The sequence below is a fragment of the Dermochelys coriacea genome, chromosome 1 (genome assembly GCF_009764565.3).
Source record: "Dermochelys coriacea isolate rDerCor1 chromosome 1, rDerCor1.pri.v4, whole genome shotgun sequence".
Classification (NCBI taxonomy): Eukaryota; Metazoa; Chordata; order Testudines; family Dermochelyidae; genus Dermochelys; species Dermochelys coriacea.
In genome coordinates, this window is record NC_050068.2 from 322,518,544 (window position 1) to 322,545,129 (window position 26,586).

A 26,586-nucleotide genomic window follows, 5' to 3' on the forward strand; every position below is an offset into this window, starting at 1 on the left:
TTACTTAAGATGACCATATTTTCAAAATCTAGAGTCAGGACACTTTTGTGGAGGCAATTCTTAGGATGATGAAAAAGCCATACCAAAAGCACAATGTTTCTTAAAAGGTGTGCAGGTATCATGAGTGCCAGAGTCTGACTCAGTAGTGACACATGGATATTTTTCATAATGGAGGATTTGTTTCCAGTGACTTTGTGTTCTGATTAACTTGTTACAAAACCCTGAACAAGCATTGTTAAAACTCATACTGAGCAAAAGAACACCTCGGATATTGTTTACACTCATTCAACTTTTCACACCCACCCCATTTATCAGAGTGAACACTCATTTCACCTGATTGATTGTTTTTTTCAAGCTATTTTATTATTCTTGGTAGAAATTGTTCTGTGCTCACAATGAACATTCTGTAGTTATTAAAAAACCCTAAAGATTTTGATTAATGAAATAAATAAATAATAAATAAAATAATAAACCATCTCAGATGACCTAAAAGCTCTTGGGAATATCATACAAGATAGAACTTTGGTCACTTTCTGCTTACCCACCTTTGTAAAGCATGTTGCAATAGATCACCCAGCTGAGAATCTGCCCCATTTGATGTTATGAATGAGACTGGTTAAGTATTCATCTCCTTATTTTTATTAGAGACTTGGGGGCTTGCATACAGTGTGGTGTCTAGCCAGCAGGAACTGCTATTTGAGTGCTTCTGTTTTTCATCAGAATAAGAGAAAATAAAAATATTTTGACTTTGCAAGATACAGGATTAAAAGCAGCTGCGGACACTGGTGAAAGAGAAGTTCTAAATAAAACCTACTCAAAAATAAAGAGGAAGAGTCATGATAAGCGATCGCTTTTATTTTCTAATATCAAAAGGCAGCTGGATTAACATATCATAGAATCATAGAATCATAGAATATCAGGGTTGGAAGGGACCCCAGAAGGTCATCTAGTCCAACCCCCTGCTCAAAGCAGGACCAAGTCCCAGTTAAATCATCCCAGCCAGGGCTTTGTCAAGCCTGACCTTAAAAACCTCTAAGGAAGGAGATTCTACCACCTCCCTAGGTAACGCATTCCAGTGTTTCACCACCCTCTTAGTGAAAAAGTTTTTCCTAATATCCAATCTAAACCTCCCCCATTGCAACTTGAGACCATTACTCCTCGTTCTGTCATCTGCTACCATTGAGAACAGTCTAGAGCCATCCTCTTTGAAACCCCCTTTCAGGTAGTTGAAAGCAGCTATCAAATCCCCCCTCATTCTTCTCTTCTGCAGACTAAACAATCCCAGCTCCCTCAGCCTCTCCTCATAAGTCATGTGCTCTAGACCCCTAATCATTTTTGTTGCCCTTCGTTGTACTCTTTCCAATTTATCCACATCCTTCCTGTAGTGTGGGGCCCAAAACTGGACACAGTACTCCAGATGAGGCCTCACCAGTGTCGAATAGAGGGGAACGATCACGTCCCTCGATCTGCTCGCTATGCCCCTACTTATACATCCCAAAATGCCATTGGCCTTCTTGGCAACAAGGGCACACTGCTGACTCATATCCAGCTTCTCGTCCACTGTCACCCCTAGGTCCTTTTCCGCAGAACTGCTGCCGAGCCATTCGGTCCCTAGTCTGAAGCGGTGCATTGGATTCTTCCATCCTAAGTGCAGGACCCTGCACTTATCCTTATTGAACCTCATTAGATTTCTTTTGGCCCAATCTTCCAATTTGTCTAGGTCCTTCTGTATCCTATCCCTCCCCTCCAGCGTATCTACCACTCCTCCCAGTTTAGTATCATCCACAAATTTGCTGAGAGTGCAATCCACACCATCCTCCAGATCATTTATGAAGATATTGAACAAAACGGGCCCCAGGACCGACCCCTGGGGCACTCCACTTGACACCGGCTGCCAACTAGACATGGAGCCATTGATCACTACCCGTTGAGCCCGACAATCTAGCCAGCTTTCTACCCACCTTATAGTGCATTCATCCAGCCCATACTTCCTTAACTTGCTGAAAAGAATGCTGTGGGAGACCGTGTCAAAAGCTTTGCTAAAGTCAAGAAACAATACATCCACTGCTTTCCCTTCATCCACAGAACCAGTAATCTCATCATAAAAGGCGATTAGATTAGTCAGGCATGACCTTCCCTTGGTGAATCCATGCTGACTGTTCCTGATCACTTTCCTCTCCTCTAAGTGCTTCAGGATTGATTCTTTGAGGACCTGCTCCATGATTTTTCCAGGGACTGAGGTGAGGCTGACCGGCCTGTAGTTCCCAGGATCCTCCTTCTTCCCTTTTTTAAAGATGGGCACTACATTAGCCTTTTTCCAGTCATCCGGGACTTCCCCCGTTCGCCACGAGTTTTCAAAGATAATGGCCAAGGGCTCTGCAATCACAGCCGCCAATTCCTTCAGCACTCTCGGATGCAATTCGTCCGGCCCCATGGACTTGTGCACGTCCAGCTTTTCTAAATAGTCCCTAACCACCTCTATCTCTACAGAGGGCTGGCCATCTCTTCCCCATTTTGTGTTGCCCAGCACAGCAGTCTGGGAGCTGACCTTGTTAGTGAAAACAGAGGCAAAAAAAGCATTGAGTACATTAGCTTTTTCCACATCCTCTGTCACTAGCTTGCCTCCCTCATTCAGTAAGGGGCCCACACTTTCCTTGGCTTTCTTCTTGTTGCCAACATACCTGAAGAAACCCTTCTTGTTACTCTTGACATCTCAGGTCTCCCATGCCCACGGCCCTCAATCAAATCTTTCATTTCCTAAATTTCAATGGGCAGCAAGTGCCTCCATCTCAATATCTTTGCTGTCTTGAGTGTTAATCCTTTTGGCATGCAGTGAAATATTCTTTTTGCAAATGAACTTCAGATTCTTTACCCACAAAAATATGCAAACTTCAATTTTGATGGTCTACAAATCGTTGTTGGGTTAGGTTTGAGAATAGTGTGGCAAATTTATCTTCCAAAAACATCTGTGCTTAAATTGCCCACCAAGGTATCATATACTGCTTCTGATCTAACAACTTTGCAAATTTCTTTCCTGATTTTAAAAAAAAAAAAGACACTGATTATTCTAACTTCAAAAGGCAAGGTGAAAATACATTCTGCAAAATGACAGCAATTATGCAAGGGTGGGGCATTATTTATAGATGTGCAATAGACATCAGTTAATCATCACCATCAAGGCTGATTTCTAGTGTTAGTTTAGGTGAGATTTTAGATGCCTAACTCATTATAAGCTTCAAATGATGCCTGTTCCTCACCACTAGCAATTTCACTTTCAACAGTCTTAGACAACATAGAATGCATACAATGTAGTTGTAATTAAGTCATTCTCCAAGGAAGAGATAATAGTGAGTTAAAAGATACTTTGAGAGTGCTAATTTCTCCACAGGGGTTCTTTTCTATTAGAGTTTAAATACTTTTAAGACTTAGAAGTCCTAATTTGAAAGAACTGCAAAAGATCAAAGTAAACAAAGGAACGATGTCATTATGCAGCATTAGTCTTATAGGTCATACACATCTCTAATAACAGGTTTCAGAGTAGCAGCCGTGTTAGTCTGTATTCGCAAAAAGAAAAGGAGTACTTGTGGCACCTTAGAGACTAACAAATTTATTAGAGCATAAGCTTTCGTGAGCTACAGCTCACTTCGTCGGATCCGATGAAGTGAGCTGTAGCTCATGAAAGCTTATGCTCTAATAAATTTGTTAGTCTCTAAGGTGCCACAAGTACTCCTTTTCTTTTTACATCTCTAATAGTATTTCAGCACTTGTGCTTTAATCTCTTTTGGTAAAACCAGAGATTTGCATCCAGAAACTACTCCTTTGTCCCCCCAAAATGTAAGTAGTCACTTAATTACATTTAATTAATTATGGATGGTTAGTTACTAGTCACAGCAGAATCTTGGCGAGAGCAAATAAAAGGAGAAAAGAATTTATTGTATATCTAAACCAGGGAATATATAGTATTTTAGTAACTGGAAGTAGAGACCAACACGATCATCTAGTTTTTCCTCTTGCCCACCTATGATAATTCCAGTATTATGGAGAGGTAGTAGGTTTCCAAAAATTAAAGTTGCCAGCAGCTTCCATTTTAAAGCCCTATTTTCGCTCCCCTATAACTTAAGTTTGGACATTTCCATATTTACTCTGCAGTAAAAGGAGATTACTTCTGCAAAGATCAAAGAAAATTTGTCAGTTTGACAATACCCACCTCCTGAAGTGAAGAAACAGATCGACAGAGCCAGAAGAATACCCAGAAGTCACCTACTACAGGATAGGCCCAACAAAGAAAGTAGCAGAATGCCACTAGCCGTCGCCTACAGCCCCCAACTAAAAACTCTCCAGTGCATCATCAAGGATCTACAACCTATCCTGAAGGGCGATCACTCACTCTCACAGATTTTGGGAGACAGGCCAGTCCTTGCTTACAGACAGCCCCCCAACCTGAAGCAAATACTCTCCAGCAACCACACACCACACAACAAAAACACGAACCCATGAACCTATCCTTGCAACAAAGCCAGTTGCCAACTCTGTCCACATATCTATTCAGGGGACACCATCATAAGACCTAATCACATCAGCCACACTATCAGAGGCTCATTCACCTGCACATCTGCCAATGTGATATTTGCCATCATGTGCCAGCAATGCCCCTCTGCCATGTACATTGGCCAAACCGGACAGTTTCTACATAAAAGAATAAATGGACACAAATCAGACGTCAAGAATTGTAACATTCAAAAATGAGTCAGAGAACACTTCAATCTCCCTGGTCACTCGATTACAGACCTAAAAGTCACAATATTACAACAACAACAAAACTTCAAAAATAGACTCCAACAAGAGGCTGCTGAATTGGAATTAATTTGCAAACTGGGTACCATTAAATTAGGCTTGAATAAAGACTGGGAGTGGATAGGTCATAACACAAAGAAAAACTATTTCCTGATGCTTATTCCCCCCTCCCCCCGCCGTTACTCTCACCTTCTTGTCAACTGTTGGAAATGGGCCATCCAGATTATCACTACAAAAGGTTTTCTTCTCCTGCTGGTAATAGCTCACCTTAATTGATCACTCTTATTATAGTGGGTATGGCAACACCCATTTTTTCATGTTCTCTGAGTGCGTGTGTGTGTGTGTGTATATATATATATATATATAATCTTCTTACTGTATTTTCCACTGCATGCATCCGATGAAGTGGGTTTTAGCCCACAAAAGCTTATGCTCAAATAAATTTGTTAGTCTCTGAAGTGCCAAAAGTACTCCTTGTTCTTTTTGTCAGTTTCTGAATCACATAAAATCACCCTAATCTGAGAAGGCTGCTATAACCGTGGTTGCGGGAGAGGCCTCATTGAGAGTGCTCAGTCAGGGCAAACTGCAAAGAATGGGGCAGACAATCCTCAAAACTGGTGGTTTATTCTAATAATTAGATTCACTGAGCCAGCAACAAAACAGCTTCTGCAACACTTTTCTGGTTACCCAGAAACCAAAAAATACAGTTCTCTTAAAGCAACCCAGCCCTGGGCTCCTACCCAGACAGCCAAATCAAATATGAGGAGGATCACTGAAAATCTTATTCACCATGTATAAAGTTTTACCAACCCCAAGAAATTGGACACATTACACTCTGTGTTTCAGATTTTACTCAAATACACACTTACAGCCACTTCTTATTAACTAATCTCCATTGTATTATAAAGAAAAGAGAGTTATGGTTAAAAGATTATACACAGAGATATTAATAAAGTCCTTAGGTCAGTTTCATAGCACAGATGTTGAGCTGCTGTTTTTCAAAAAATCCTTCCAGAATCAATTCATTAAGTCATAGTGCAATAGGCAGGCCATGTATTTAAATTCTTCCATGAGAAATTGCAGGGTAATCCAGAATAGAGCAGGAGAGCTCAGTCTTGTGACTTAAACGTCTCCTGACAAAGCTTAAGCAGATCTAAGATGATAGGATCAGGCCCTAGAGTTCTCTGGCAGGCTATAATATCCTCTTGACAGCAGATAATACCACAGGCATTCCTTGGATGAAGAATAGGTAATGTACATTGTTGCTTTGAAGTAAATCTTCTATTTCCTATTTATACACAGGTAGTTAGTTGCATTGATTAGCATAAGGCAATTCACCATTCAAAGGTTCACAGGTAGTTTACTACAAACTTAAAAGATAAATAAAGACAATGATATTATTACACTACACATTTCATCTAATTGACAATATTCTCTTTTGATCTCTGAATAAACAAAATATAGTGATGAAATATTACCAACAGGAACCGAAGTTTTGCATCTACCGGCTAATTAGATCACATTGTTAAACTCCTAACAGATATAGGTAAACACAGACAAATACAATTAGTATTTACTTCTAATTCTGTGACAATATAGGTTTACATTTCAAAGGTTTTAGTCTATCTAAGATGGCTTTGATAGCTATCTACAAGAAATGGCCCAGTTTACCATTTCAGTACTTCCCTAATATGTTCTTAAAGGTTGATCTTTAGATCACTTAGCCTACTAGTTGTTTAACCTTCGCTGGCTCAGTGTCACAGCTTCTCTAAGGTTACTAATTCCATACTACATCTGACAAAATTAAGCAAAGTTCTCAATTATGTTTGCTATGGATAGTTTGGGGCCAAATACTTTGGTTTCAGTGGGAATTATAGGCCCAGTCCTGTGTCAGTTGTTAACTGATTGATTGATTGGGCATTGACATTAGTGGGAGCACGACTGAGCACTATGGCCAGAGCTCACTGAAGTCAATAGGAGTCTTTCCTTTGGACTAGTCTCTATATGTGTAAAGTGAGTGTGTTGCTCTGTTAGCTGCATGTTGCTCAGAAAGAACATTAGGGGTATTTCTACAGCTAATTGGCATCTACAGCAAAATTGGTTACTTACCTCAAATGGGGTAAAGGCCAATGTTTCTGGAGCTGAAAGAATAGGATTCAATTCTCAGCTTTGCAGGTGTGTGTAGCTGATTATTATGGATAGGAAGATAGCCCTTCTATCATTAAGATCATGGTTCCATTATTAAGCTGATCCAATCCTCCCTAGTAAACTCGAGAGGAAGAAGAAAATCCTCAAGCTTTCAAATGTTTACATTTACCTCTCAGAATATTTGCTGAAAAGTGTGATTAAACTAAGTGTCTTTGAGATTAAATGATCCTTAACTGGCTATTTTATTTTATTTTTTTGAAAAATGTCTTTTTCTTTGTGACTCTTTACCTGTCCAAGAAAATTACATTACCCCACAACACATGAATCCTAGACTGATTTTGACATATAGTCATGCAAGAAGCAGTTTTCAAGGGAAGGAATATAGTAAACTATTTAACAAATTGCCATTATGTGAAAACTAGATCAGATACTAACAATTTTATTTATACAGCACCCAAAAATGTGCTAGGTGCATATACTTAAACAATACCAACATAAATTATTTGATACAAAGTATATAATATGACAAAGAGTGAGAGAGAGAGAATATGTATGGATGTGGTGTGTCATTCATTTTCTATCAGCTTGAGTTCAAAATGTTCACATTACTCATGAGTAATGAGACCACCTGTGAGTTCTACAGGTCATCCCAAATGAGTGTAAATCAAATCTTTATACCACACCAGCATGTGTTGTATTTACCACATTGCACACCTGTAGTGCTGAGAGATACCGTGGTGATAAACACTAAATAAGATGTATAGTGAAAAATAACTGATCCATTTCAGAAACTTCTATAATTCTCTAAAATTGATTTTCTGTACATAATGTCATGATTTTAAGGTCCTCTCAGAACCTATTAGGGTCAGGAGCAAATGTTGGGTCCCATTGGGAATCTGGAAATCTCCCCTGTCCAATGGTATGTAGCACCAATTCCTAGCAATAAAATGGTGTGAGATATCTGCTCTTAAGACTGTCATTTGTATAGGACAGAATACTGCCTTCTTGCACCTCAGACCAGTGAACTGGGAGATGAGGCTGAAGGGAGGAAGAAAATAAATGTATTAGATAGGGTTTTTCACTGGAAACTGCTTGCATTAGCTTGGAGATATGAGGTAAAATCCTGGCCCTGATGAAATCTAAAGGAGTTTTACCATTGACTGCAATGGGGCCAGGATTTCATCCTTAGAATTTTAGAAATACTCCCAGCAGAGGTAGATTTAGATGACAGAGTGCAAGTGAGATGATCAAAGCAAATGATAAAAGCTGTTTATCACGTTTATCCCCACCACGGATATGGGATATGTATGCACATTGTTCAATTAAACAGGCATGAACAGGAAGCATATTTAAGATGACTCATTTTCCAGTCTTGTGAATTAATATATTTCAGTGAGATTTCTTTGCAAATAGTTTAAATGAGTAGGGTTCCAAACAAAACTCTGAAGCAACTCAGAACTACGCCATTTCATTGTGAAAAATTAAACCCACCTAATGAATTTTCATAATAGATACCAATGAAGAGGGATTTATAATGAAAGTGAATATACCATACACCAAACAAAGAAAAAAATGGGGAACTCAAGTAATAAAAATTCCATACCAGGCTGCCTTGAAAATATGAAACAAATACAGAATACCTTCTTCTGAGGCTCTTCTCAGGAAATTATACTGCTCTGATGATACAAAAGTATTTCATGTAGCAGTTGGTAGCAGCAGTGGTAGAGCTGTCTTATTAATATTTTATGGTAAAAGATAAACTAAGAGACAAGTGCATTGTTGTCTGGGTTTAACTCCATGTCATTTACTAATGTCTATGATTTTTGAAATACTAGCATTGAAACATGTGATTCTACCCTTACAGTTGCCATATAATGTGCACTAAACTAGTCATGCATTTGAGGAACAGTTATTGGGAAAAGCAGATGACAGTACAGTTAGATACTAACAGAACCAAAGTGTAGACCAAATGCTGGTTTACTGCCTCAATTAAGAACTTGATTCTATCTTCAGATCAACATGTTAAAGTAATAATAAAAGTGTAGTATTTGCATTTGTGGGAATCTAAGAGTTAAGAATACCTCGGGAATGGACGTTGTTTGTAACTCTGAAATGTTCATAACTCTAAACAAAATGTTATGGTTGTTCTTTCAAAAGTTTACAAGTGAACAGTGACTTAATACAGCTTTGAAACTTTACTACGCACAAGAAAAATGCTGCTTCCCCCTCTCGCCCTTTTTTTACATTAACTTTACATTACATACTTTACATTAATTTACATTGAATACACTGTACTGTATTTGTTGCTTTTGGCGGGGGGGTCTCTGCTGCTGCCTGTACTTCGGTTCCAAATGATGTGTGTGGTTGATTGGTCAGTTCATAACTCTGGTGTTTGTAACTCTGATGTTCCACTGTAGTTATTCAAATGCTCTGATCTATGTCCCATATGAGGCAACCTTCATGAACATTGGCTGTTTTGCAACCTGGATGGAATATGCAACCCACATGAGTCTCCTTAATAGATAGTTGTCTGCATACATGCCATTTTACATTGAACAAAAACATAGCTACTCAGGGATTCATGTGGAATTGAGATATTTCTTGAGGAACTTTTGATCCAAAACTCAAAGAATTACACTTTTCCTTATCCAATAGTGGTATACTAATTTGTGACTGATATAAGAAAGATCGCTATTTAAATCATACAATTAAATAATGAATGTTCTTCATTACATTTTGGTTTCAGCACACAGTGAATGAGAGAACACAAGTAAAGAGAAATTGCTTATAAAAATGTTAGAGGGGATTGCAGACATTTTACCGTGTCACAGTATCATAGGACTGGAAGGGACCTCAAGAGGTCATCTAGTCTAATCCTCCGGACTCATGGCAGGACTAAGTATAATCTAGAAACATCCCTGACAAGTATTTGTCTAACTTGCCCTTTAAAATCTCCAATGATGAAGATTCCACAACCTCGCAGGCAATTTATTACAGCGCTGTACTACCCTGACGGGAAGTTTTTACTAAAGTCCAACCAAACCCACCCTTGCTGCAACCTAAACCTTCCCATTGCTTCTTGTCCTATCCTCAGAGGTTAAAGAGAAGAATTTTTCTCCCTCCTCTTTGTAACAACCCGTTATGTACTTGAAAACTGTTTTCATGTCCCCTCTCAGTCTTCTGTTCTCCAAACTAAACAAATGCAATTTTTCAGTCTTCCCTTATAGGTCACGTTTTCTAAGCCTTTAATCATATTTGTCATCTAATTTACCTCAATTTCAGTAAGGCATTTGATACGGTTCCACATGGGGAATTATTAGTTAAATTGGAAAACATGGGGATCAATATGAAAATTGAAAGGTGGATAAGGAACTGGTTAAAGGAGAGACTACAACGGGTCACACTGAAAGGTGAACTGTCAGGCTGGAAGGAGGTTACTAGTGGAGTTCCTCAGGGATAGGTTTTGGGAACAATTCTATTTAATCTTTTTATAACTGACCTTGGCACAAAAAGTGGGAATATGCTAATAAAGTTTGCAGATGACATGAAGCTGGGAGGTATTGCCAATACAGAGTGAGACCGGGATATACAGGAAGATCTGGATGACCTTGTAAACTGGAGTAATAGTAATAGGATGAAATTTAATAGTGAAAAGTGCAAGGTCATGCATTTAGGGATTAATAACCAGAATTTTTGTTATAAACTGGGGATGCAAAATTTGGAAGTAACAGAGGAAGAGAAGGACATTGGAGTATTGGTTGATCACAGGATGTCTATGAGCCGACAATGTCACATGGCTCTGCAAAAAGCTAATGTGGTCTTGGGATGTATCAGGCGAGGTATTTCCAGTAGAGATAAGGAGGTGTTAGTAGCGTTATACAAGGCACTGGTGAAACCACATCTGGAATATTGTGTGCAGTTCTGGTCTCCCATGTTTAGAAGGATTAATTCAAACTAGAACAGGTACACAGAAGAACTACTAGGATGATCCAAGGAATGGAAAACCTGTCTTATGAAAGGATACTCAAAGAGCTTGGCTTGTTTAGCCTAACCAAAAAAAAGTCTGAGGGGAGATATGATTGCTCTCTATAAATATATCAGAGGAAGAAATACCAGGGAGGGAGAGGAATTATTTAAGATCAGTACCAATGGGGACACAAGAACAAATGGATATAAACTCGCCACCAGGAAGTTTAGACTTGAAATAAGATGAAGATTTCTAACCATCAGAGGAGTAAAGTTCTGGAATAGCCTTCCAAGTGGAGGCAAAAGATATATCTGGCTTCAAGACTAAGCTTGATAAATTTATGGAGGGGATGGTATGATGGGATAGCCTAATTTTAGCAATTAATTGATCTTTGACTATTAGCAGTAAATATGCTCAATGGCCTGTGATGGGATGTTAGATAGGGTTGGATCTGAAATACTACAGAGAATTCTTTCCTGGGTGTCTGGTTGGTGAGTCTTGCCCACATGCTCAGGGTTTAGCTGATCACCATATTTGGGGTTGAGAAGTAATTTTCCTCCAGAGCAGATTGACAGAGGCCCTGGGGGTTTTTCACCTTGCTCTGCAGCGTGGGGCACAGGTCACTTGCTGGAGGATTCTCCTCACCTTGAAGTCTTTAAACCATGATTTGAGAAATTCAGTAGGTCAGAAGTTTGCTACAGGAGTGGGTGGGTGAGATTCTGTGGCCTGCGTTGTGCAGGAAGTCAGACTAGATGATCATAATGGTCTCTTCTGACCTTAAAGTCTATGATTCTATGAACATTTTGATTTAAAAAAATTAACATGGCACAATAAATGGATTAAAAGCTGGCTAACCGATAGGTTTCAAAATGCAATAGTAAATGGGCAATCATCATTGAGTGGGTGTCTTTCCAAAAGGGATTGGTTCTTGGTCCTATGCTATTTAACATTTTTATTAATGACATGGAAGAAAACATCAAATCACTACTGATAGTTTCCAGATTATACAAATATTGAAGGAGTGGCAAATAACGAAGAGGAGGTCACTGATTTAGCGCAATCAGGATCACTTGGTAAACTGGGTGCAAGTATACAATATTCATTTTAATACAGCTAAATGTAAATGTATACCTCTAAGAACAAAGAATGTAGGTCATACTTCCAGGATGTGTGACTCTTCTGGGAAGCAATGACTGAAGAAGATTTGGGGCTCGTGGTGGATAATCAGCTGAACATGAACACCCAATGTGACTCTCTGGTCAAAAGAGCTAATATGATGCTGGGATGGCACTGGTGCTGAAATACTGTGCTCACTGTTCAAGAAGGATGTTGATACATTGGAGAGGGTTCTGAGATGAGCCACAAGAATGGTTAAAGGATTAGAAAATATACCTTGTAGTGACAGATTCAAGGAGATCAATCTATTTAGTTTAACAAAGAAAAGGTGTGACTTTATTACAGTCTATAAGTTCCTATATGGGGAACAAATATTTGATAATGGGCTCTTCAATCTAGCAGAGAAAGATCTAACATGTTCCAAGGGCTGGAAGTTGAAGCTAGACAAATTCAGACTGAAACTAAAAAAAGAAAAAAAAAAGTATGCCTTTAACAGTGAGGGTAATTAACCATTAGAACAAGTTCCCAAGGATTCTGGTGGATTCTCCATCACTGACAATTTTTAAATCAGGATTGGATTTAAAAAAAAAAATATCTAGGTATTATTCTGGGGAAATTCAATTGCCTGTGTTATACAGGAGCTCAGACCAGAATGATCACAATGGCTCCTTCAAGCCACGGAATCTATAAGTATTTTATTATTTTCTAGTTCTCTAAAATGTTAATGAAAATGTATTTATATTAAGGCAACTTGAACTTGGTATCTGAACTGTTAACAGAAAACAGTTGTTGATTGGCCCAAGAAGAGAAAGTACTTTAACCTCTGAGGACATCCGGCCAGATATACTATACTTGGAAATGAGATGTTGGGCATGGATTAGACTGCCATCTCTTTCTTCAAACAATGCCAGGGAAGAGTTGCTAAGGACAATTATAGACATGGTCAAAGCTAAGTGATCCAGGAGATACAAAAATGTAAAAGCATTCAGAGGACTCACTCCTTGCATTTCAAAAGTCTGTTTATTTCCTGGCCTTACCCAGAGGCATAAGTATCAAAATGCAGAGAGGAAAAAAAAAGGCTACTATGAAATTATTTCTGACACATGAAACATCAGAAGGAAACAAGATCAAAGACATACAGGTAAGTATCTGATATTTTACCTTAAGTGACCTATCTTTTTATCTCTAGTCCACACATCATGTGATATCTTAATGCCACTACAGGGACTCATACTAAATAGAAAAACTTCCTAACGGTCAGGGTGGTAAAGCACTGGAATAAATTGCCTACGGAGGTTGTGAAATCTCCATCATTAGAGGTTTTTAAGAGCAGGTTAGACAATCACCTGTAAGGGACGGTCTAGATAATGCTTAGTCCTGTCTTGAGTCCAGGGGACTGGATTAGATGACCCCTTGAGGTCTCTTCGATTCTATATCTTCCAATTTTCAAATCTTATTTTTCCCCCTTAATATCCATTCTCTGTTAAATATGTATTTTTGTCATCTTGTCAGATTGTATTAGTCGGTTTTACAGGTCCACTACTCTCTATTGAGAATTCCATTACACATAGTAAGTGCTCCTGACGGATTCCAGATTGCCAGCACTGGGACTGGAATCTACTACAGAACAGATACAGTGGGAGCTCAGCAGAATATGTTTGCCCATTATGGTAATGTGCCACTGTCTTGAACACCCTACGAGATGAGTTGATTAATTAATTCAGTCAATGGCCTCTCATCTGGGACTGCCAACAAGGGTTGCAATTTTGATGGCACATTTTGTGATAGGGTCACCTATCAGCTGACAGCATCAGCACACTTCACATATGCCACCAAGGAGCTATCATGGCAATGCCAACATGGGCTGGATATGAGTTACCTGGACGTGAATAGCTCCATGTTCCATTATCAATGTCTGTCACTCGCTGCTGCTAACTCTTGTTTTTCCTCCCTTTTAATTCTCTGTACAACTTCACTTCTAAACAAATAATGCCCCGGAAACTTGATTTGTTTGCATGCAAAAATGGCCCCACTCAGTCTTACTAAAACTAGTTGTCTGTTTGACTTCCACTTTTTACAGTCCTTCCATTTCTTATTATTTCTCTGATAGCTAGCAAGGTTTGGTATGTTTCTCTTCATTAGATCCAGAAAATGCTACCACTGATTTTCTAGGCACTTATTCAGTACCTTTGTTACGATAGCGGGTGTGAAACTGTCTGGTACCTCCTCCTTAGTTGAGGTTCCTTGCTGAACTGCAGGGACTTCTGAACTAGAACTTGTATCCGATAGCTCAGCTAAAGCTGGAACACTCTTTCCCCTTCTTAGCACTATGTGTTCCAGTATCATTGGCAGGAAACATCTTTAAAAACACCTGCATTTCCCTGAAGAGTCCTTGAAATGTGCTTTTTTTTTTCTCCTCAGTGTCTGCAAACGGGCATTGGCATCTATGTCAGATAAGTTTGAGGGATTCTGATTTTTTTTTTCAGGAAAGTATTTAATGTTAGTTCCAAGGCTAGAGTAATGGGGCTGCCACTCACCATTAGTGCACCTCCTTGCCTCTAGATCTGGGAATGTAGCTCTCGCTGCACTGGGGGCTCCCTTGCTGCTTATTGCTCATTCTGCGATAGTCCCTTCTGGTCAACTTGGCCTCTGGCCAATTTACCATTTAATCCACCCCTTCTAGAGTTATAAAGTCCAACAGAACAATGGTCCAAATGCTGTCTCCAGATGGTGTTCAGCCCCAGCTCAGGGTTCTGTGTCACTATGCCAGTGGCTGGCAGGGGAACCTGGGCCTGCCCTCTACACAGAGTTCCAGTCCAAGGACTCTATAACTAGTAGTCCCCATTCCTGTTACTATTTCCTCTCGTTTCCTTCCTACCTAGACTATCTTCTCTTGCCTGTTTCTAGGTTTACCTCTAGAGTTTACTCTACTCCCCATGGCTACTTCACTCCTCCCAACTTCTTGCCAGACTCCTTACTCCAGGGCAGGATCTCATGGCTTATTCTCTCCTTGGACTTCCACCTTGACCATGACAACCTCCTTCATCCTAGGATGCAGGGAGGGACCCCGAGAACAGGCTCCAGGCCCAGCCTGAACATCTACACTGCAAGTTTACAGCCCTGCAGCTGAGCCAGCTGACACAAGTCAGCTGCGAGTGTTTCATTGCAGTGTAGATATACCTTCAGGCCTCGCCAACTCTATCCAGGCTGCTGTGGGGTGCACACCAGTTCACAGCTAGTCATAGGTATTAAAGTCTCTACAGCTGCTTTTCCCTTCTCTGCTAACATAGTGGCCCTAAAGTGGCTTAACCTCTCTGTGCTTGCCCACCCTGCTACCAACATAGCACGGCCAGAGGAGTGGAGTTTGGATGACCCTTTATCATACTGATCATCAGCTGTGCTTTTGGATCGCTGTGGCCAATTGCCACCTGGAATCTGGTAGAACAACCTAAGGGCTGCTCTATCCCAGAGAATGGGAACCAACCTGGTACAGAGCAATGCAAATGTCAGCTTCAAACCACCTTTTAATCCCTCTTCAACACCCTCATGCACTTTGGTCAGAGCTGTGCTCCTATGCCCAGACATCTCCTCTGATTACATGGAGAGTCCCTAAGAATTTCTGCTTCAGCTAAACTGAATACTGGCAAACATCGTGGATGTGCTTTCCTTTGAGTGTCAGTGGGGAGCTGGAGAGCTGCTGGGAAATCTCAACAATTTCAATATATGGGAAAGTTCAAATCCTGTCTAGCATATGTCTGTCTCACAGTCAATCCTTGCTTTCACTTCCCCCTCATGGGTATATGTACATGCCATCTCCTCCACCTCCTCTCTACAGCAAGGTGCCAAAATGTGTCTCTTTAAATCACTAAATCTTCCAATCACTTGCCAAGGTTTGTCAGAAAACATCCCCATCTGAACTGTTATCCTGTTAATCCACCACCACAGGCCAAGGAGGGCATGTTGGCATCTGGCCAACCTATCACCTACCATTGGTTTTTCTTAGAACTGCTGCTAGGGCATATTTCTCTAGTGGGATTCTCACTGAAAGGCAGCCGTACTGAAACTCTCAGAACCAGACTTTTTTTTTTCTCTAATCATTTAAGAATTTTGACTAAAGTCTTGTTCTAAGGATTCTGAATGGGATTAAAAATTTCTGCTTTGCAGTTTTCTGCCTTTACCTCTGCTCCCACATAAGGTAGCAGCACTGGCATTTCAGGGAAGATGTTCAAGTTGTAATGGCCATGCTGGCTGACTCTAATGGTATCAGTATAGAAGTGGTGTCAGTCAAAGGCTGGAGGCTGAACCCTATATAGACTTTTTAATTATTTTTTAGGAAAAAAGACCATCTCCCCTCTCATATGACAAGCCATATATATGCCTGAGCTGTTCTTGTGCTTCTGTCTATGGCTTAAACAGAAAAGGAGTACTTGTGGCACATTAGAGACTAATACATTTATTAGAGTATAAGCTTTCGTGGGCTACAGCTCACTTCATCAGATGCATAGAATGGAACATATAGTAAGATATATATATACACACACACACATATATATACATACATACAGAGAAGGAAGAGGCTAATTAATTAAGATGAGCTATTATCAGCAGGAGAAAAAAACGTTTGTAGTGATAATCAAGATTGCCCATTTAGACAGTTGACAAGAAGGTGTGAGGATACTTAACACAGGGAAATAGATTTAATATGTATAATGACCCAGCCACTCCCAGTCTCTAATCAAACCCAAGTTAATGGTATCTAGTTTGCATATTAATTCAAGCTCAGCAGTTTTTCATTGGAGTCTGTTTCTGAAGCTTTTCTGTTGCATAATTGCCACCCTTAAATCTTTTACTGAGTGGTCACAGAGGCTGAAGTGTTCTCCTACTGGTTTTTGAACGTTATGATTCCTGATGTCATATTTGTGTCCATTTATTCTTTTGCATAGAGACTGTCCAGTTTGGCCAATGTTTATGGCAGACGGGCATTGCTGGCACATGATAGCATATATCACATTGGTAGATGTGCAGGTGAATGAGCCCCTGATGGAGTGGCTAGCGTGATTAGGTCCTATGATGGTGTCACTTGAATAAATATGTGGACAGAGTTGGCATCGGGCTTTGTTGCAAGGATAGGTTCCTGGGTTAGTGTTTTTGTTGTGTGGTGTGTGGTTGATGGAGAGTATTTGCTTGAGGCTGGGGGCTGTCTGTAAGTGAGGACTGGTCTGTCTCCCAAGATCTGTGAGAGAGGGATCATTTTTCAGGATAGGTTGTAAATCTTTGATGATGCACTGGAGAGGTTTTAGATGGAGGCTGAAGGTGACAACTAGTGGTGTTCTGTTATTTTCTTTGTTGGGCCTGTCCTGTAGTAGGTGACTTCTGGGTACTCTTCTGGTTCTGTCAATCTGTTTCTTCACTTGAGCAGGTGGGTATTGTAGTTTTAAGAATGCTTGATAGAGATCTTGTAGGTGTTTGTCTCTGTCTGAGGGATTGAAGCAAATGCAGTTGTATCTCAGAGCTTGGCTGTAGACAATGGATCATGTGGTGTGTCCTGGATGGAAGCTGGAGGCAAGCAGGTAAGTATAGTGGTCAGTAAGTTTCCGGTATAGGGTGGTTTTTATGTGATCATCGCTTATTAGCACAGTAGTGTCCAGGAAATGGACCACTTGTATGGATTGGTCTAGGCTGAGGTTGATGATGAGATGGAAATTGTTGAAATCATGGAGGAGTTCCTCAAGGGCTTCTTTTCCATGGGTCCAGATGATGAAGATGTCATCAATGTAGCACAAGTAGAGTAGGGGCATTAGGGGACGAGAGCTAAGGAAGCATTGTTCTAAGTCAGCCATAAAAATGTTGGCATACTGTGGGGCCATGCGCGTACCCAAAGCAGTGCCGCTGACTTGAAGGTATATATTGTCCCCAAATGTGAAATAGTTGTGGGTGAGGACAAAGTCACAAAGGTCAGCCACCAGGTATGCCATGACATTATTGGGGATATTGTTCCTGACGGCTTGTAGTCCATCTTTGTGGGGAATGTTGGTGTAGAGGGCATCCATAGTGGCCAGGATGGTGTTTTCTGGAAGATCACCAATGGATTGTAGTTTTCTCCAGGAAGTATGTGGTGTCTCAAAGATAGCTGGGAGTGCTTGTAGCGTAGGGCCTCAGGAGAGAGTCCACATAGCCAGACAATCCTGCTGTTAGGGTGCCAATGCCTGAGATCATGGAGAGTCCAGGATTTCCAGGTTTATGGATCTTGGGTAGCAAATAGAATACCCCTGGTCGGGGTTCTAGGCATGTGTCTGCACAGATCTGTTCCTGTTCTTTTTCAGGGAGTCTCTTGAGCAGATGGAGTAGTTTGTTTTGGTAATCCTCGGTAATCCTCAGGGATCAGAGGATAATGGCCTGTAGAATGTGGAGTTAGAGAGCTGCCTAGCAGCCTCTTGTTCATATTCCAACTTATTCATGATGACGACAGCACCTCCTTTGTCAGGATTTGATGTCAGAGTTGTTCCTGAGGCTGTGGATGGCATTGTGTTCAGCACGGCTGAGGTTATGGAGCAAGTGATGCTGCTTTTCCACAATTTCCGCCCGTGCATGTCAACGGAAGCACTCTATGTAGAAGTCCAGTCTGTTGTTTTGACCTTCAGGAGGAGTCCACACAGAATCCTTCTTTTTGTAGTGTTGGTAGGAAGGATTCTGTGGGTTAGTATGTTGTTCAGAGACGTGTTGGAAATATTCTTTGAGTCGGAGACATCGGAAGTAGGATTCTAGGTCACCACAGAACTGTATCATGTTCACAGGCCTGGAGGGACAAAAGGAGAGGCCCCAAGATAAGACAGACTCTTCTGCTGGACTAAGAGTATAGCTGGAAAGATTAACAATATTGTTGGGTGGGTTAAGGGAACTACTCTTGTGGCTCCTTGTGGCATGTAGCAGTTTAGATAGTTTAGTGTCCTTTTTCCTTTGTAGAGAAGCAAAGTTTGTGTTGTAAATGGCTTGTCTAGTTTTTGTAAAATCTATCCATGAGGAAGTTTGTGTGGAAGGTTGGTTTTTTATGAGAGTCCAGTTTTGAGAGCTCATTATTAATCTTTCCCTGTTTGCTGTATAGGATGTTGATCAGGTGGTTTTGCAGTTTCTTTGAGAGTGTGTGGCCCAAACTGTCAGCATAGTCTTTGTGATATGTAGATTGTAATGGATTTTTTACCTTTAGTCCTTTTGGTATGATGTCCATCTGTTTACATTTGGAAAGGAAGATTATGTCTGTCTGTATCTGTACAAGTCTTTTCATGAAGTTGATGGATTTCCATTCCATACAGCTAAATTCAGTGCCTTGCATAATGACAGGTTTCAGAGTAGCAGCCATGTTAGTTTGTATCTGCAAAAAGAACAGCAGTACTTGTGGCACCTTAGAGACTAACAAATTTATGCATCAGATGAAGTGGGCTGTAGCCCTCGAAAGCTTATGCTCTAATTTGTTAGTCTCTAAGGTGCCACAAGTACTCCTGTTCTTTTTTTTACAGACTAACACAGCTGCTACTCTGAAACCTGTCTATGGCTCAGTCTACCTTACAGCTACAGCTTCTGATTTTAAAACCATTTGTTAAATTAGGCTGTGGTCCAGCTACATTATAACATGGTTAGGAGCAATCTGTGTGGACAAGGCTAACCTGTGTTATAACCCAGTTATACAACTGTTCTTTTACCCACATAGCAAGTGAATTCATGTTTTTTAAAGTCTGGCCATAATGTAGCATAGCCCCATCCACCTACACTAGCTAAACCATCTCATAATTAACTGCTGCCTCAATTTTAAAAACCCTCAATTAGTTTTAACAACCAAGGCTAACAGTTGTTTCAGCTGTAGCAAGAAGTTTGAAATTCTAGCCAACAGTGGGAATAGAAGCATATTAGCCATTGGGCTGCTCCTAGCATGGTTCTAGGCCAGTATGAGACAGGCTTCCCCATTTTCCTCCTGCCCACCAAGCATCAGATAGAGTTCTACCCTTCGGTAGTTTATAATGTGGTATTGCAGTTCCCAGATAAAAATTGCATGTTCACAGAGCCCAGGGAAATGACAATTGAACCCTGCGGACAAAAACTGTAAATTTTTGTAAAAATTGTAATTTTCTGTAAATTACACAAAAACTATGTAAATCAGAGATGAGTGTAGACTATAAACCTGGGTCTGAACACTATCTCCAAACATCCTCCAAAATTCATTTCCAGATTTAAATTTTGTGGCTTCAGCTCTTCTCTTACAAATTAGATTACAACACAAATAAAATATAATGTCCCTTGCCTGAAGAGATTGCAAAATGACCAGTATGCTTTGAGATGTTGTAAAAGTAATTATATGAATCTCTAGTTCAAAAACAGATGCAACTAGCACCACTGTTGCCCACATGGAGAAGGCAACAAGGCCCAGTGGATCGGGCTCTGTGAAAGTCCAGAGATCTAGGTGCTAATCCTTGCTCTGCCACTTATGCTGTGTGATCTTGGCAAGTCTCACTTCACCTCTCAGGGCTTCAGTTTTCCCATCCGTAAGATGGGGATAATGACTTTTACCTTCCTTTATAAAGTCCTTTGATATGTATGGATGAATAGAGATATGCATTATTATTAGCTGTCTTGTTATGAAGGGGCACCTCATTTGCTAAATAAGTATCTGTTCCTCTTTATCTCCCTAGCTCCAAACCACAATGAACGGTCTCCCTTGATGCAAAGATTTTCAAAATTAACTTTTTTTAAAAACCTAGCACATTTTTGAAGATGTGGAGTGTCTGTATGCCATTACAGTAGTTTCCCACCCACTGGATGGGTTGTTTTACTAGCCTTCAACAACTTGTTTAAATTGGGTAATACTGACTGAGTACATTTCTTCAAAATGCTATGGTTGCAATGAGGCAATTTATCAAATGAGCAGGATTCAAAACTGCAAGACCCTGATTTTCATAGTCATTTGCACCGTCAGAAGCTGCTAATGGCCCATAAAATTTAGCAACTTCTCCATAAGCTGTTGGTTAATGAAAAATTGGTTACATTGTTCACAGATCAGTTGACACAATGCCCTCTGATTCATTCTAAGCATTGTCTGGCAAAAGTTACATTAACTGGATGAAAGAAGCAAAGAGTACTGTACACTCTGATTGTTCTGCCAGAGAGTCTGGCTTTTCCACATAGACACAGATATACACATACTTCACAACACACAAACATGACTGGGAAGAACTGCCAGTGTGTTTAATAGCGAACTACTAAATAGACTTTCATGTCACGGATATAATGCTTTCAAGCATCCCCGAGACATAGCTATACAAACTGTTTGCATCACTATTGTTAGCCGGTTGTGATGTTCCAGCAATGGAAGTTAAAATCCTCTGCTAGCAGGACAGTCATAGATATAGGGTATCAACAAACTGCTCCATTTGCAACATCTTTTGCTGGGAAGGCTGCAAACCCTGCTCCCTCAAAACACTCTGAGCTTCTTCAGACAGTGCTCAAATGCTGGTTTTAAGTGGCTGATGCCACTTAAAGATTAAAGTTGGGTTGCAAGATAGCAACCGAGGTCAATATGGAGAGGCAATTTTATTTGTTGACAAGTATATAAAACACAAGTAGTGAATCCACATCCTGATTTTTAATTGAAAACAAGCAACAGTGCTGACTTTTCTCTCTGGTAGGGCTGTCCATTGAAAATAGATTCTGAAAGTTCCCATTGTTTTGGTAACTTGGGGGTAGAGAAGCAGCATTTATATTGATTACAGGGGAGCAAATGCTTTACTGCCACTCCCAACTCTCCTCTTCCTCTGGCACTGACTGCTGTTTTTATGTCTAATGATTGTGCACAAGTGCACCCCTCCCCTGTCTTTGGTATCTATGCTGGATTCTGTATAAGGTGAGCAGGGCTTTCAACAGCAGCTGAGATGAGGATGCAGTCTGAAGTCAGTGCAAATTAACACCGCTCAACACCCTGACGTTTTGAGAAGCCCTGAGCACCACTGCTGCCATTTATGATGCAGTGAGTTTTAACATGCCAACCACCAGTAGCTTATGTAATATGATCCATCCATCTTATGATTACTAGATGTTCTTGCACTGGCATATGTTACTCTAGTGAGAGCCTAGGTGGATAATGATTTTGCTACTGCCTGTTTTCAGCTACCTCTACACAGCAAGAGAAAATACACACACACAGAGCAGAAATCACTGGCACTGGCAAATGCCCTGGGCAGGTTACTGCCTCTGCAGTGAAATCCCGTACCAGCCTTAGCACTGATCTCCCTAAGGTTACAGATGAATAGTATCCACTCCTTCAAGGGAGGCTGTACAGCTCTGATAAAATTCTCTCTATTGCAGGGACTATTACAGCCGAGATTCCCAGGTTAGAGCCCTTAAAATACACAGCCCTGATTCTACTCTGAATCCTTCCTACCTTTCAAGTTTTGCAGTTGCTCTCCCCACCCCCTTTTCCACACACCAACCTGCAAGTTAAAAATGCCTTCCTCTGCCTGACTGAGAGCACACAATACCAGGGCCTGGCTAACTTTCAGCTTTGGCAGCTGGGAGGAGAAGCCACAACCCAGCAGCAGCAAAAAAAAGAATTCCCTCCTTCATGTTCAAAAGCACCATCCGGTCCTCAAGAGATTTACCAGCTGTTCTGATTAAGGCAGTTCAGTAGCAATGTTTAAGGGCCTATTCCACCTGCTCCCTGCAATCCCCATGTTCTGAGTCAGAGCAGCTCTAATTAAAATTCTCTCCTGCTGTGGCACATCCTCCCCCACCTTTCTGGCAGTCAGTGTTTTGCAGACAGCTCCCTAGGGATTGTTCTTCAGGAGACAGCCCCCATGCAGTGGAAAATCTAGTCAGGCTGAATTTCTGGGACTGAAAAACCAACAGCTCTCTTGTGGAGAAAAGCCTTCCAAGAGAAGGCCCCTCTCCCTCCAGTACTAAGCAGTGTTCAAGAATTTCTTTTCCCCATCCCAGGTACCTAGATCTTTGCAGCTGCTGGCAACCCAAGAAGAAGCACCTACCCTCAAACTGTGGAGTGACGCTTGAACCCCCATAACCTTTTAACGTACAATTTATAGCCCAACTTGGCAGAAGTGAGACTATTTCAAGGTAATCGGTCTGTTAGAGCAAAGCTCCATTCCTAGTCAATTGTGTAGCACTGTTCTTCAGAGAGGAAAATGTTCCCCTGATTCTCTCCTCCCTAAGACTGACTTTAGGGGTAGTCAGCTGTCTACAGCATCAATATGTAGAATGGAAATCAGACAGAGGAATAGAATTTCCTTTGCTAATACAAAATGATTCTACTCTATCCTTCTTGGTAACCTTCCCCCTCCCGCACCTAAGAAAACTGCAGAACGTCCATAGTCCAGAGACCATGGGCCAGGGATTCAACTGGAAATAAAATAGAGCAGATGCCAGCAATACTCCGATACCTCACAAACGTGTTGCCACTGTAGAGTCCCTGCCTCCACTGAAAACAGTGGATACTGACCATGTGTGTCACAAGTTTTTACCATGTGACACAAGTTTTTACCTTTGTACCCTGACCCAGGTCTAGTGACCGGGGACAGGAAATAAACTCTCCGACACTGAGCTCACATTTTTATTATGCCCTCTGCCATGTGAAAATAAGCCCCTGTGCTCTATGAAGATTCCATCTGCCTGGGGTGCTCCAATGCCTATGGGGATCCCAACCAAAGTGCTTCCCCAGGGAGCAATGAAACTTAACCCAGTTCTGCCCTCAGGCTTTCAATTTTTGACAAGACACAGTCATGCAGAGCACTAGTCTACAGTCTCCACCACAGCAACTGAAAACTAGCTCATTACAGAGTTGTTCATTTTAGACAGTCTATTTGTCCTGGGCAGTGGGCCTAATGTAGACATTTCATCTGCACACACACCCCAAACCTGCACTCAGAAAAAAAGCTATGCATCAACATGCCAGAAAGAGCCTTTATTACTCCACCATGCATGTACTCCCCTTCTTTAACTGGGCATCAATTTTCATTTTGCTTTGCTAATAAAAGTCTTAGAACTGCACACAGATAGCTCAGTGCAGCTTCACCCGGCTTTGAAAAAGGTCAGGGTAGAAAATCACCCTACGTGAATCTCTGCTGATAAGTACTACGCAGCCTGTTAGCTAACTACTCTCTGTATTGAGTTATTCATACCTGCAGATTGGCACACACATATATCCCTTTTCTTGAGCAATATCCCCTCAATGCTGTCTTCCCCAAGAGGTTTTTGTCCTTGTCCGATTGTACAGTTTAACCTTCACAAACACTCTGGTATTGTGAATCTTATTTTATTGGCATACATATCTCCAAGGCATCAATCTCCATAATATCCAGGCACCATTACATGAAGTTAAAGCTATATCAAGTCCCTCACTAAAAGGAAGCAAACTTCTCAGCCCCCGACTCCCCTGTCCCTCACAGAGATGTAGTAAAAAATAAAAACCTGGTTGAATAAAGGTAAAAGGCAGATAGGGCATTTTCCCTTCTGAGAGTGAATGTGTTCTGTATCCCCATGTTCAAAGTACGCATGCCCTTTTGCTCCTCATGCTCAGTGGCCCTCAGTGCATGTATGCATCAGTATGCATGTGCATCAGAAGGAGCACAAGAAAATCCCTGACTTGTGTTTGTGCAATGGATGTTGCACAAATCATGCAAGTACTTGGAAAAATGTGGACCTTAATGTACTGCTAGTACATGTACAATGGGCATTAATAATGCTAATAACTGGTTAGAAATTTTTCCTGTCTTTACAGTCTATGTGACTGCCCATTCAAACATGCCTGCTGCATGCTTAAAATAATCTGGGGTTGGTTTTCCATGTTTTGCAGTTCAAAGAGTTTATATTCAAATATTACCATCTAAAAAAGTAACCCTTTAAAACGGGATCCACTGTTTACCTAACTTCAGTGTCCATTAAAGGGCTACAAAACCAGGCAGCTAGCACCATTCACTGGTAAAGCCAGGAACAAAGGAATTTAACAACTCATTTTACAAGCTTCACACACAGTACAGGGCACACAAATCTCAGCCCTAACATTTTTATTTAATAAAAATGAAACTGCAGAACATCATTCCCCCTCCCCGTCTTAAAAAAAATTGTCTATCTAGCAGCATTTGAATGGTTTCCATTGACAAGTGCTTCTTGCAGCAAATGTTTTGGATTTCTACAGCAATAAGTTTAGGCTTGGTCTGTTATATTCCTGTGTACTGCCAGCACTATTTTCAATTCTCCTTCAGTTCAAAAACACACTACTCAAGGCCCTGATTCTGAAATCAATGGGAGTTTTGGGGGTGTGCAGGATTGGGTCCTAATCACAGGCTCATGAACTGAGATCATTGGCAGAAGACCATGTGCTTCCAGGTTTATCATTTTTTAATAGGAAAATGCACCTGATTCTGGAAATTTTTCCTCCTCCTCCTCCTCCAGAATACTCCTTTACACTGGATGAAATGATGACTGGCCCCTGGGGTCCCAATTCTGGAGGGTTTGCCTTCAAAGTCATTCATGTTCCTTTAATAATGACCAGTGGGTGACATACAATAGCTCTTGCTTCTTAAGTGAGGGTTGGTTTGTTTTTGTTTTTTTAACAGACATAAAAGCAGGAGGCAGCTTTGAGAATATCAGTGATTTGTACAAGAAATTACAAGTATCATTCAGAGGCAATTTGGCGTATTCAATTTACAGGGCACCTCAGCTTCACTTTATTACATTTCTGTGTTTGCCTTACAAAGACATTCTATCCAGCATTGTGTTGTTTAAACTATACCATTTTTTTAAAGAAAAATGCCAGGAATATAGACAGGGAAAAGCCAAAGGAGCTAAGCCTCTTCACAGCTGCTGCTTAGGATGGAAACCACAATAGCATTGTAAGCTTTTAGGAAGCAGATGTCCATCATATTATTGAACCAACCTTCATAGAGGCAGTTGTTTACCAATCAAAGCCATGACTCTTCAAAAAGCTTTGTTCCTGCTAACCATTCAAGGTTTCTTTTCATCACATGAGTTCTATTTATTTCATTCCCCAAATGGAGAGAGCTTCCAGGTGTATGATCTCCACTGAATAGGAATAACTCATATTTTATAGTTATATCCTGCCTATTGAAAGGATCATCTGGAAAAGGAAGATGCATACATTAGATACACTGGCAGTCTCCTCACATTTTTAATTAGGCTTTGCTGAGTACCTTCAGTCTTTGTGATCTTTAGCATTTCTAGCTTGTTGTACTTTATTTATATATTTTTTGGACATGAATGTAATTGCTAATTAACACTGTAGATTCTGCTCCAGCTATTTCAAGATGGCACATACTGAAAATCTTCAGATGTGTTTGTCAGATGTCTGCTGAATTTAAATTTTGCATCTAATCAGATTGCAGAACCTGAGGCCCTTTTTGGGGTGCAAAAACATACACCAGAGGCATTGGCGGGGTGCTAATTCAGCTTCCAGGAAGTTTGAGAGTGGGAGCAAATGAAACATGCTTACTGAACAAAAGCTTTCAGAAAACGGTTCTGTCAGGAATTTTAAAAAGAGAGTGTGCCTG

At 40.7% G+C, this 26,586-nt stretch overlaps 2 long non-coding RNA genes across 2 annotated transcripts in view; both read right to left on the bottom strand.

The window, feature by feature from the left end:
• LOC122456575 overlaps nt 1–26,586 on the bottom strand; it is a 54,227-nt gene that overhangs the window by 7,354 nt on the left and 20,287 nt on the right. The gene's annotated exons all lie outside the window — the stretch shown is intronic.
• LOC122456576 overlaps nt 9,262–26,586 on the bottom strand; it is a 34,917-nt gene continuing 17,592 nt past the window's right edge. Inside the window, exon 2 of the long non-coding RNA XR_006275520.1 lies at nt 9,262–9,425. This is a non-coding gene — a long non-coding RNA (uncharacterized LOC122456576). The remainder of the gene's footprint in view (nt 9,426–26,586) is intronic.